The 12,697-nt window shown below is 40.9% G+C and overlaps 1 long non-coding RNA gene across 1 annotated transcript; it reads left to right on the top strand.

The window, feature by feature from the left end:
* Window positions 1–6,163: 6,163 nt before the first annotated feature.
* LOC113954663 lies at window positions 6,164–8,541 on the top strand. The gene is made up of 2 exons (XR_003530301.1): window positions 6,164–6,449; window positions 8,253–8,541. It is a non-coding gene; the product is annotated as an uncharacterized LOC113954663 (long non-coding RNA).
* Window positions 8,542–12,697: the final 4,156 nt, after the last annotated feature.

Here is a 12,697-nt window from a genome sequence, read left to right as displayed (position 1 = left end):
TTCGCTGTTTGCCTTGGAATAAACACTGTAGCCTTTCTTATCTGTTACGCTGCAGCAAGAACTGCAGTCCTTCCCTGGTAGACTTGAAGTAAATAATTACATTCGTATTTTTTAAATAAAACGAGAATTCACACTGATAAAATATTGCAAAGAGATGGGAGTGATGCCAGTCCTGCAAACGTGTGTGTAGGGGATGATAACACGTGTAGGAAAGATCTGGGCTTGGAGGAGCAAATCCTCCCCACGATTTACAGTTACCTGTGTCAGTCTCACCGCAACGGGAGCTTGTGTCCTGGTTTATGTTTTTTTATAGCCTAAGTTCTATTTTTTTAATACAGGAAAATATTTGCTGTCTCTAGGTAGCTACTTGATGTCTTTTAGAAAAGGGCTATTTGCCATCACTAGGACTTCTCCATAGCTGTTCTTCACACATTTATTTCTTATTTTGGATCTGAGAGATTTTGCTTGGCCATGAAATTTCACATTACTGGCAGTTATCTCTTGGCCACATCTGTAGTGGGAGAATTTCCTCCTTCTCTAGCAGACCGTTTATACTTGTCAGGTGAAGAAAATAGCTTGTGTTTACAACTATGCTTCCTAGGAAAAGGCCACTGACAAAATGCGAATACTTAGTTTACAAAGTACTCAAGTATCATGTTTTGATAGCCACGAGCATGTTTAAACTTTGGGTTTTGCCACTATTGCTTTTGTGCTAAAGCATTTTTTTTCAGTAGAAGTGAAAGTGTTTAGAAGTATCAAAGAAGATTTCCATCTTCTGTTGTGCTCAAGGTAACCGATACCACATGCAACCCTTAAGAAAAAAAGTGTCTCCTATTTCAAAGTGTCAGTTGTGTCCCATTATAAATACTAAAACTAAGTAAAAATAAAATAATTAAACCAATAAATCACAACCCAATAGCTGTGAGAAGTAACAGTAGATCTCAAGGGCAAAAGAAGCAGAAAAAAAAATTGGCAAAGTATGTCTGAACTAATCAAAAGCCCATTGAAATGAGTGGAAAGTCTCTCATGGATCATCAAGGGCTTAATATAATAGGTCAGATATGGACCATTTAATGACAATGACTATAGTTAGAAATAATTTCCACTCTGGTAATCCAGGAATGATTACATGCAATCCACTGTGCTAATTATGTAAAACTAAGCTACTTTACCTGAATATGCAGGAATTTTGTTGCTGTGGATGGATATTGGGCTTTGGATTCCTGGTACTTTTGTGTTTGCAGGGGAAATGAGACTGGTTGGTTGGCTGGGGTTTTTTTGTTGTTGTTCTTTTATATTTTTCCTGTTGGAAACATTGAAAAAGGAGAGTCCAGTTTTCTGGAGTCCTCAGCAATTTCACCTACTGTGAAAGGTCAGCGATGTTTTTAGTGAGAAGCCAGTTAGCAAAGTTTGTGTAACTCGTATTCTCATCACGCTGTTCATTGTCCCTTCTTGGGTGATGGGAGGGCCATAGATGGGGATAAAAAGTTGTCTGTTTCCTTAGGTGACAGGGGCTGAGTCTTTTCCAAGCAGTTGAAGCTGACTGACTCTGTGGTGGCCTCTCTGGAGATGTCCCGCCTGGGAAAGGATGATGCTGGTGGGATGCTGAATAGCTTGAGGAATCACATAATAGATAGGAAAGCATACCAGTAACTTTCCATGAAGAAAAAAAAAACTAAGCTGAAGCAGCAAGGAATGTGGATTAGCTGCTTCAGCATGGACAAGACAATATTTCAAGCATCACCGAATCATGGTTTCTAAGAATTCTGGCTGTTGACAGATTTTCAAAATGTTTTGACAACTCATTTCACTAAGATTTTTTTACTTGGAGTCTTGAAAATTTGTCACCATTTTGCAAAAATACTTCAGATTTTTTTGGTTATAAAGCTAGGGGGAAAAAGTCTATTTTTTTGCATTAAAGTCCCACAGAAAATGTATGGTCCTTTCCAAAGTAACTGACTCCCGGAAAAGCTCCATTAGCTGTATACAAATCCCTCAGAGCTGCAGGACTGTGGCTTAAAAGAAGGTCATGGTTTTGGTTGCTCTGATCCAATACCAGGATTTGTTTGAGGAAACATCCTGAAGCTGCTGCTGCATCCCTACTTGAGCAACTCTCTTAAAGGCAGTTATATGGTTAAATGAATGATGTTTTTATAAATTTTCTTGATTAATTGAATCAAATCTCGAGGGATTTGGTGAAAACATCACTGTGTTTAAAACCATTTGCCTAGGATTTTTTTAAAAGCTGGTGGTCAACTGTAAATTGGGTTTTATGCTCAAATCGAGCCCCTGCACTGTGGGCATATTGTATAGATGGCACCAGCCATTTTGTTTGTCAGGAGGTCAGTGTTTGTGAAAGGGATTATTTTAATAATCCAATAGTGATGTTTACATTATTATCTCAGTTGATTAGAGTGAAGCTTGTGCAAAGAAATGAGATGCATTCATTAAATGTTTAATTAAACTGTTGTCTGAAAATAGGTTGGAATACTAAACATCCCACCTCATTATTAAAGAATAAAATTTAATATGGTATTTTAAATCTGAAACAGCCCAGTTACTGCTATTCCTTTCAAGGCAGTAGTTATCTTTTTTATGTGTGTGGGTAGAATCCTTAAATACTCAACCACAGTTTGACTAAGTGATTTTTACAAGCAACCACATTTTTTGACTTCACTGATACCAAGACCTCCACAGTTGTATTCTTGATTCCAAGACAAGCTTTTGCACATACCTGTCCCCAATGACTTTGCAGCAAATATCTGCTGAGAAAAAAATATCAAGTACATAATTTAGGAGCTTTTTGCCACTGTATTGCCATGGAAGTGTCCCAAGTATTTATTTGGAAGTGTCTCAGGCAGTTTGAATGTAAACATGCCATGCAGTCCCTGACCTGAAATGTACAACTTGTTTGGAGTAGCTGGACATATTTTCTACCTTGACAGTGACCAAAGACAAATAGATTTGTAACTGTTACTGCTGGAATTGATGTGCAGATGTTCTTATGTTGCTCTTTATACGGCTCAGTATCGGCTGTATAAAGTAGTTTTTGTCTGTAATATGTCCCAAAGAAATTACTTTTCAGTGAGTGGCCTTATGGTTAGCCTGGGTGCTCAACAAACTTTGTGGGCAATGAGATTGCCCTCTTCTTCATTTGTACCTCCTACTCGATTTAGGGGACAGTCTCTTTGGTATTACTCTGTAATTAAAAGAAATGGAAGAAGTAGTTGGTAGTCTATGCAATCAGGGCCTGGGTAGCATTGTGAGCAAGGGTTTCAGTCACAATCCATAACAGAAGTGAATATGCCTGTTTTTAAGGTAGAAGCCTGGATACTTTGGGATAGAGGGTGAGACCTGCCCGGTACCCTACTTATGTACAGATTGGGACAGTGAAAAGTATACTAACTGCAAAGTACTGGGGGGAGAATGTGTGTTTCCATGGAGCCTTAGATGTTACTAATGTCTCCTCACCCTCTCAGAGCACTTTGGTAGATTTTGAAACAAAAGACCAGCATTGTGACCCAAATGGCTTTTTATATTCTTGTGTCTCCCCTCTGAATTAAGGTGACCTTTTGGGGAGGGGAAAGAGAAAAAGGCAGGCTTGTAACTGGTCTTGAAGCCATTATTAAATTAATAAGCCATGAGTTACCTGTTGCAACCAGATGGGTTGAAAACCAAGACATCTTATGGACTGGCAAGCAGGTGGTCCATCTGGAGTCTTGGTATGAAACTGTTGTCAGGTAGCTGGGCTGTGTAAGCCCTAGTTGCTCTGTCAGTAACACTGTCTTTCACGAGAGCAGAGCTGAAGAAGCTGATGAGATGAACTTGAGAATCCTTTGGGAACCATATCTTGTACTCCCAGACTCCAAGTCAGGGTCAGAGGCAGGAGTTAGCCATGTGCAGGTTTTGATTTGCTAGTTCTCACTGCCAGGGGATGCTAAGCTGTGTTGAAACAGGAGTACTGTTAACCAAATAGGGGAGTTTTTTACTAGGAGAATGTTTCTGCATGTTTAAGAGAAACAGAAAACATTTGCTGTTTAAATCAGAGACTCCTGCATTCTTCCTGCTAATTTATGAATAGTTATGCAATGTCTTTTTTTTTTTTTTAATTTTTCCTGAGGCCCAGTCATCTAAATACACTTTCTCACTTTCACTACTCTCACTCAGAGAATGATCTAATAAGCACTGGCAATTACATTCAATTTAAATGTGATGAATAGCCAATTTCCAAAGGCCTGATGCCGTATAATGCTCTGAGCATCCTGATCACATTAATATGTTCTCACTTGCCTGTAATGTCAAGGGAAGCTGGAGGCACCCTGCATCTTGTGCAGGTAGTTCTGTATTCAGATGACTTCTTTTCCTCCCAGTCTTTGGTGGTATGAAATTTTATGGGAAAACCTTCCACTCTGGGGGCTTATGCTCTTTCTGCATTAGTTGTGCTTATTTATTTTCTGTTCTTGCTCTGTGCGGGAAAATCTCAGTCAGTGTTTTGGCATGCAAAGGATTTTTAGTACATTTTAATAATGGAAAGCTACTGTTCTACAGCTGAGGGTGATGCAGCTCTGTGATATTCCTGAGACCCTACAAAGGATAATTTCTGAATGCAGACCTCACTGTTGAGTTCGTGTAGACTATTAGGCAACAAACCAGTTACCTTCTCGGTTATTTTTGGATCTCACCTTGTTCAGCATAACAGGAACCTGGCCTTTCAGAAGACATCAGCATTCTTCAGCTCTCCAAGTGAACTGCTGAATTCTTGAAAGGACTGAATGGCCAGTTAGGCATTTCTGCAACATATCATTTCTCTTGACAAGAATTTGGAGGAAAGAGGACAAGCTCTTTGTAAACCTCTCTGTTGAGGTGAGAGAGGTGGCCCCTGTATTCTGTAGCTGAGGTTTAGAGTGCAGAGGGGAGGGATGGATGGACAGATGCATGGATGGATGGGTGCAGAAACCTATGGAATGGGATTGGTGCAGCTCCTGAGAAATCCGCATCCTCCAAGTCCATGCATGCCTGTGTACCGATGAGCTGCAGGGAGCTTGCCAGGAAGGGAATTAATTTTAGAGTGTGATTTGGAAAATGATTCAGTTTTAAAATTGCTATTTTTGATGGGCTACTTTCAGCTGGGATCCAGTCCCCAGCATGTTCCCAGAAGCACTTGCCTTGCTGCAGCAGAGCGTGGTGAAGAGTGGAGGAGGAATGTCTGTCTGGGAGCCCGGAGTCCTGAATCTCGTGATGCTACTGAGACAACAATGATGGGAACGAGTCCTCCTTACATTTCATGTCCCTTCCTGCATTTGACAGGTGAGTGCTTTAACCTAGTTGGTTTGATGGACATGGCAAAGGTAACTCTCCCACTCTCCCTGGGGGTTCACTATGCTCAAGGAAGGGTGCAGGCACGTGGATCTGGAAATGGGGCTGTTGGGCGGACAAAGTTGCAAGACAGGCAAGTCTATTTTATCCTGTATATATAAAAGCCAAGGATAGCTTGAGAAATTGCCAAAAAAAGTTGTGAAATGGCAAACACCTTTATCATGCCATCTGAAGATGTACTGTATGTATTTTACAGACCCTGGGGCTACAGCTCCTAGAAATCTCTCCAGCCAGTGGCATCAAAATGAAACCTGCTAAGCTGACACTCACTCCATCAGGATGAGGCTTTACAGAAGTTCAGGACAGGCAGCCTTTGATCGCAGCACTGAAGAAAATATTGGCAATCCCTTTGGCCTGCCAGATTTGTTTTCTAGAATGAGAAGCTTCAGAGAGTGATCCTTGCTGATTACACCTGTCAGTTATCAACAGACAGGTCAAAATGTCCCTTCTGCCCTGGATTTGTCCCTCTTGTTTTTTTCAGGTACGTGCTGACTGATGGTCCTCTGAGACCATTTACCCTGCTGAGCTTTTCCTAAGCAGGTTCCACTTGTGACTAGGCAACTTCATACAATTTGGTTTGTTCTCGAGGACGTGTGGAGTCAAAGCATGTGGCTGAACACTGTGCTCTGGTTCCCATGCAGGTATCAGGACTGGTGATAGTTTTTGGGAGCATTAGCATTCATCACATTAGCATTAGCATTCGTCGCATTAGCATTCGTCACATTAGCATTAGCATTCATCACACATTTATTGGTACCTGACCCAAGACTCCTGGGAGTGACTGGCTGATGTGTTTCCTGGGCAGTGGACCAGATGAGACATATGTGTGAGTGTGTGCATGTGTGTGCATGCAGATAATTTCCCTTGCATTAATAAAAAAAAGTGAGCCTACAGTTGGTTGATCATCAGTGTATCCATCCAATGTATGGCAACTTGTGTTGAGTGACCAACTTTACACAGGGTCTCATTTTCACTCCCTCCTCTCACTTTTGTTGGGCGTTGCTAAGAAGTGGAAGCGTGGATCATTTTCTGAGTTGCTTCCCTGCTCCTGTTCACCTTCTGACATGCAGCAGGTGAGGAACCCAGTGTCAGGCTGTATGGGAAGGCTCTGAGATCCAGCAAGAAGGTTCCCGAGGCAGCAAAGGGGTGCCAGTCCCTCTCTGGTTCACCTTGCACACAGCAGAGAGTGTTGACTGTTCCACTGTGTTAGAGGGGAAGAAATGATGGTAAAAGGGTGCCTAACATTGTGCTGCTTAATTATTATTTCTTTTGGGGGGAATATTTATGTGTGAAGAGACATTATGGTACATTCTATATCTAAGAATGAGGCACATGCAAGGAAATCAACATCATCTTTAGAGCAAATTCTAAGCTTCTCCTAGGAAGCAGAAGGTGAAGAGAATGTGATGGTGAGGAGGGCTCCCTTTTGCAGCTGTCCATTCTTGCTTTTAATGTGGTGAGCAAACAGGGGAATGTATCAAGCTTTAAAAAAAAGTAAATTCTAGTTTGCTATGTAGAGGGTTTTAAAGGACCTTTCTTTACAGATTACGGTTTTCTGTTATTTATAGCCACATAAAAGGTGTTTCGTCTGTAATACCAATACATTCTTTGTGCATGTTACGAAAGAAAGACAACTGCTGTGCCACTAAGCATGCAAAAATGTGCCAGGGAAAACATTCGGGACCAGAGCCATTTTCATCTCTTTTCTTCTTAGCCTGGAAATGAACTTCAGCCTCCCATTTTCAGCCTCCCATTTTCAGCCTCCCATTTTCAGCCTCCCGTTTTCCTGTTTTTGGAGATGGCCACTGGCCATATGCACCTAGGCACTAGAGGGAAACAGAATGAAGAAGTTTGGCAGCATTTTGCAGTCATTTTACAAATGAGCAGTCAAAGTGGTGGAAAGGGAAAGTGATTAAACTTCTTGCAGAGGATTTAATCCACTGTAGGTATACTGTGACCAGTGCTGTCACTTTGGTTTGACCTGGGGTATAATTAAGCCCTTAACAAGCACTTATCAGGTGAAAATTCGTCAGTTGAAAGAGAAATAAAAATGCACAATGAAGAACATACAATATTGAAACCAAGCTACATGGTGTACTTCAGATAAGTAAGAGTTTAGGTAAGGAATGAGGTGAACATAAAAGAATAGTGGGATGAGAAATGCCTAAGAGTGGACACTTCAGAAGTGGAGTAAATAATGGTAACTCTGAGAGCACACGGTGCCTGAGAGATCACCTCTGTAGCTCTGCATGTGTGAGAAGTGCAGGAGGTATGGATGGAGAATAGAAAGGTTTCTGAAAGCTTTCTTTAAAAAGGTTTCTGAAAGCTCAGGCTTAGAGTCTTCTCTGAATATTTCCTCCCAGCTGCACAGTCTCCTTGCTGGCCCTTCAGGTTTGTTGACTTCCAGTTACATGAGATAGTCAGCGTGGTCTGGCGCAGAGGTTGGAAGGTTTTCAAGCACTGCTTGCCAAACTGTATTTTAATTTTCTAAATCAGAAGTTCAGTGTGGTAATAGATGTTTTGGAGATGTGAGATCTTGTTCCTTGTGAAAGCAAGCTGCCACTGGGCAGCTGAATGCTGTGTTCCCCCAGTAGGCAGGGGCTGCTGGGTTTCCTTGGACTCTCAGCTGTATCTCAAGACAGAGCCATTCCCATTTTGCCATGACTCTGTATTAGGTTCAGCCCCTGTACCTTCTGATGCCACTGTGCTGTCAGCTCCTGACTCCTGGTCTAACAGCCAGGTCGTCTGATTCAGGCTTAGAAAGCATGGGGTTTCTCACCGGTTATAAACTGATTTATTACAACACCTTGACCCACTAATTTCTCTTCCAATTGCCTTGCTTACCCTTCTGACCTTGGTCCTATTTCTCTCCTTAGGCTGAGAAATATTCCAGAATAGAATGTCTTTTATTTTAATACGTTGTCACAACTGCGTTGGAGATGCAATGAAATCATGGCAAGCTTCCCACCATCCACGAAGGAAATAAAAGAGAATCCTGCTGGTGTGAGAACCATTGTACTGGGGACATCTTGCCATGCTGATAATGATAGAAGAATAAAATGCTCTGCTGTGAAAAAGATACATTCTAGCAAGCAGTCTTCATTGCTGTCCAAATGCCAGCATGGCTTATTATTTTCTAATGAAATGAAATATATTCGTGCTCTCAAAAGTTGACTGTGTTGATTTAATTTGTTTTATGATCAAGATTCTAAATTTCATATCTTTTATGTTTTATAAGTAGTGAGCAGGGATTTAGCTGCATGAGGCGTATTAATATCAATACAGTTAACTCCCCATGCACTTCTTTAAAGACTATTTTATACATAACAACATGGAATTTCACCTCTATATTTCTCCTAGTCTCTGCAGGAAAAAACAGTGATAGCTAATCTGAAGGCAAGCACACATTTTATTATTGCTCTCAAAGCAGTAAGCATTTTTTAGTACTCTGAATTTTTCCTGCTGACAAACAGGCAGTGTGTAACATAGAAATCAAATAGCTGCTTTTTTTTGTGGTCCAACTGGGGAAAGCAACAGAATGATCTCAGGCAAGAAATCACAGATTATTCTTTATTTTTTGTGATTTCAGTGTGCTGTCTTTAGAGTTTTTTCTTATAGAACTGGAAAGCACTAAGTTATGGAGATACTTCTCCAGTGTTAAGTATTATTAGAAAAGGAATATTCACTTTTCTAGAGGAATTATTCTGGATCTGCTTCCTTCCTCATAAGTAAAAATGATCCAAATACCCTTGAGAATGGGAACTGGGGGGAAAAAAAAGGCATGCTTTCAAAGCAAAAGATGTTAATTTTATTCTTTCCTTGTCCTTAGGAACCGTGTTTCTGACTTTCATCTCAACCATTAAATTTGTCTCTCTGTACTAAAACACAAATGTCACATCTTAAACACTTGTCCATCCAGGAGAATGGAACAATCTGGGGATGATCCTAGATGATTTTAAGTATTTTCCAGAAGAAGGAAAAGTCTCTCAGCATCACCTGAAGACTGTTGGTGGATCTTGGTCATAATGAGATGTTCTGTTTGAGCTCAGCCTGGTGAGAACTCTTGCCAGAACAGTCTGTGCTGTGGAATAAACCAGCTGGCTGGACCCACAGCACGGTGTGCACTTTGTAGGGTGTTATCTGTGGGATCACACCTGTATCATGCTTACCCTCAAGTAAGGAAACATTACATTTGTCAGAGTTAGGCTTCCTAAAATTTGCCTTTCCTGATTTGACTTGTGATTCAGATAAACAAAATTCAGGTTATTCCAGTGGTACTTCACAAGGGTTGGACTCATGATGGCCCAGTCACAATTTTCAGCTGGTTTGGGATTACAAAACACTCCTTTTGCTCTGAACTGAGTACATTCCATTTGACAAGCATGGAGTGTCTCTGGAGCTGTGAGTTTCTGGTCAGGAAGAAGATGGTGCACTGAACCGGTCAATGGTACTGTTGTGTATTAATCCCATTAAGCAAATTCTCTCATCTGTGATCAAGTGCTGAAGTTTTAAGGGGCCATTGCAATAAAACAGAATGTAAATCATCACCTTAACACAGTATGTAGAAGCTTGTGCCATGGGATTCAGCCTAACAACAAAGTAAATCTATGAATCATCTGGAAATGACTGAGGAGATGAGTGCCTGGATTTTATCAGTTGAGTATTAAATAATCATGTGCTGTCAGTGTGTATGCCCAAGTCTCTCTCTCTCTCGCACACACACTCACTGGAAGTGCATAGCTGATGGAGATGTAGCTCAGGAGTTCATTATTTGGCAGTTGTAGGACTTATGAATCCTGAGGACTGCCTGACCTTAAGATACTTCTTCTAGGCTTCATCATATTTACAGAATCGCAGAATCAGTCAGGTTGGAAGGGATCACAGTGGGTCATCTCGTCCAACCTCCCTCATCAAGCAGGGTCATCCCAGAGCACATGGCACAGGATTGTGTCCAGATGGTTCTTGAATATCTCCAGTGAGGGAGACTCCACAACCTCTCCAGGCAACGTCTTTCAGGTCACTTGCACAGTAAAGTTGTTCCTCCTTGTGTTCAGGTAGAACAATCATTTAGACAGAAATTCCCATTGTATAGCACAACAGCTGCTGCAGATTAACTCCCACGACCACCTTTTCAACCTTTCTAGGAAAGCGTTTCGAATTTTGTACTTCCAGATGCTTACAGCTCATTCTATCAGAACAAGGCAAAAAAGGGAGAAAAGGCCCGGCCTTGGGACTGGTGTCAATACATGAATCAGAGGGATGAAGATCAGGGAAAGAAAAGGTATGTTTAAGTTACAGAATAATGTTGGCCCAAAAGCAAATGAGTGTGTACTGCCTATGAATACGCTGAGAGTCAATATTTGAGAATGTTCCTAGCTATTGAAGTAATCGAGTTTTTAAGCGGTGTTCCAGTAGGAGGAATGAGAGCAAAAAGCTGCACTTCCTGTGAGGTGGAGTCTGAAGTGTATTATGTAAAGTGATGTCTGCAATAGTGAAAAACTGAATTTAATGGCAAAAGGGCCCCAAAACATCATCAGATATTTCAAGTTTGATAACATACAGACCTCAGTCATATATGATATCTCTTCTTGATCACTGCTAAAATGGGTATCGTGTTTCTACCCTCTTTTCATGGCAATACTGACTTTCAGGAGTCAAATAACTACTGTAAGCTGGCTGGGGAATGCATTTAGGAAGAAAGGCTAGGGCTGATTTTGCTAGAACATCCTTATCAGTGGAAGCAAAAAGAAAAAAGTTACATCTGTTTTATTTTACTAACATGAAAGCTCCTCAAGGTAGCCGTCATTCAGAACCCAGCAGGAATTTTCCAACTGAGGAGGAGAAAGAAAAATGTTTACTAAAAGACAGATTGCAAACATCAAGCTGCCTGTTCTGTAATTGATCTTTTACACTGAGAATATCCAGAAGATCTATACTTATGGTTAGACTGTTATTTGGAAAGCCAGTAAAATACATTCTGCTGAGAACTGCTTCATATTAAGCCTGCAACCTAGGGATCTTTTAAAACACAGCAATTGCCTTGGATGTTCATTTCAAGCCAGACACTGCTCTGTACATTTAAAGCAGTAATTTATCTTTCGGACCCAGAGGAGGTTTGGTATTTTTTTCCCTTGCTTGATTAAGAAGCATAAAAATATGTCAAAGGAGAAAAAAGGGCTATTAGATAGGTTTTTGTTAGATGTCACACTCTTAACGCCTTCCTGAATGAAGAGAGGCAAAAAAACAAACAAAAAAAAAGGCACCTCTGTGCTCAGAAGTCTGGAAGGTAGGTGCAAATGTTCTTGGATAGGGAAGCTGCCAAATTCAGTCCATGGGGCTGCACCTATGCTCAGTGAAACATGATGGGAAAGCCTAGAAATGCAGGAATGATGGTCACATGCCTTAGTTGTTGGCTGAACAACCGTATTGTCATTTTTAGGAGATGCACTTCTACACTTTGTCATATTGACCTTTAGTTTCTTATCACCGCAGATTGATCTCCTCTTGTGTGCTCTTTTCCCAGCCTCTTTAATCAGCATTTTCTTGATGAGAAGACGACTAGTAATTAGAAGATTAATTTCTACTAGGCAGAAACTCAAGTCTTTATCAATCATCCCTTCAATTGCTGCTGCTAAGAGATGCAGACATGGAAAAGAGATTTAATATTTACTGCCATGCTTTCTGCCTTGTAACATGAAATTACATCCACATCTCCTAGGCTCCTGTCTAGTACTTATGCACAAACTTGTTGTCTTCTATGCAGCAGCAAAGAAAGTAAAGAGGATGAACAACCCTGTGGTATCTGAGCACTTGCTGGATTTGCCTGTTCCATTGCTTCCATAAGGCTGGAATCCTCTTCAGCAAAGCACCTTTCACAATCATTTCCCAACAGAGGCGTGATAGCTATAAGCTATCTCCTTGTCTCTGATATTAAATTCCCTGATATTAATGGATTATGACCTTCAGCATCGTCAGTATTATTGAGAACAATATTGTGGCACTGGAAAGTCAATCAAACCTCGCCTTTTACATTAAATGTTACAGGGTTTCTACCTTAGCAGTCTGAAAGGAAGCAATTATCCTGGATTCATGAAAACATCTCAAATGTAAAAGACACCAAGTAATGATTGTTTTCCCTTCACCCCCTAAGAAAGCAGATAATTAGAAAATAAAATAAATAAAGACCCTGGTGAAAGAAAAAGGTATATAGGTGGGGGCCACAGGTCCTTCATAAGAAATTCTGCCTGCTTGCATCTGCACAGTGCACTTGCAGTTCAGCAGTTTCTCAAAGCCAAGTGGGTTGCCTTCACAGCAGTTTTTG

This window comes from Corapipo altera, unplaced genomic scaffold (genome assembly GCF_003945725.1).
Source record: "Corapipo altera isolate COAL_440 unplaced genomic scaffold, ASM394572v1 48, whole genome shotgun sequence".
Taxonomy (NCBI): Eukaryota; Metazoa; Chordata; class Aves; order Passeriformes; family Pipridae; genus Corapipo; species Corapipo altera.
Note: the sequence above shows the minus strand (reverse complement) of the source record. Positions and strands in the feature narration are given on the sequence as shown.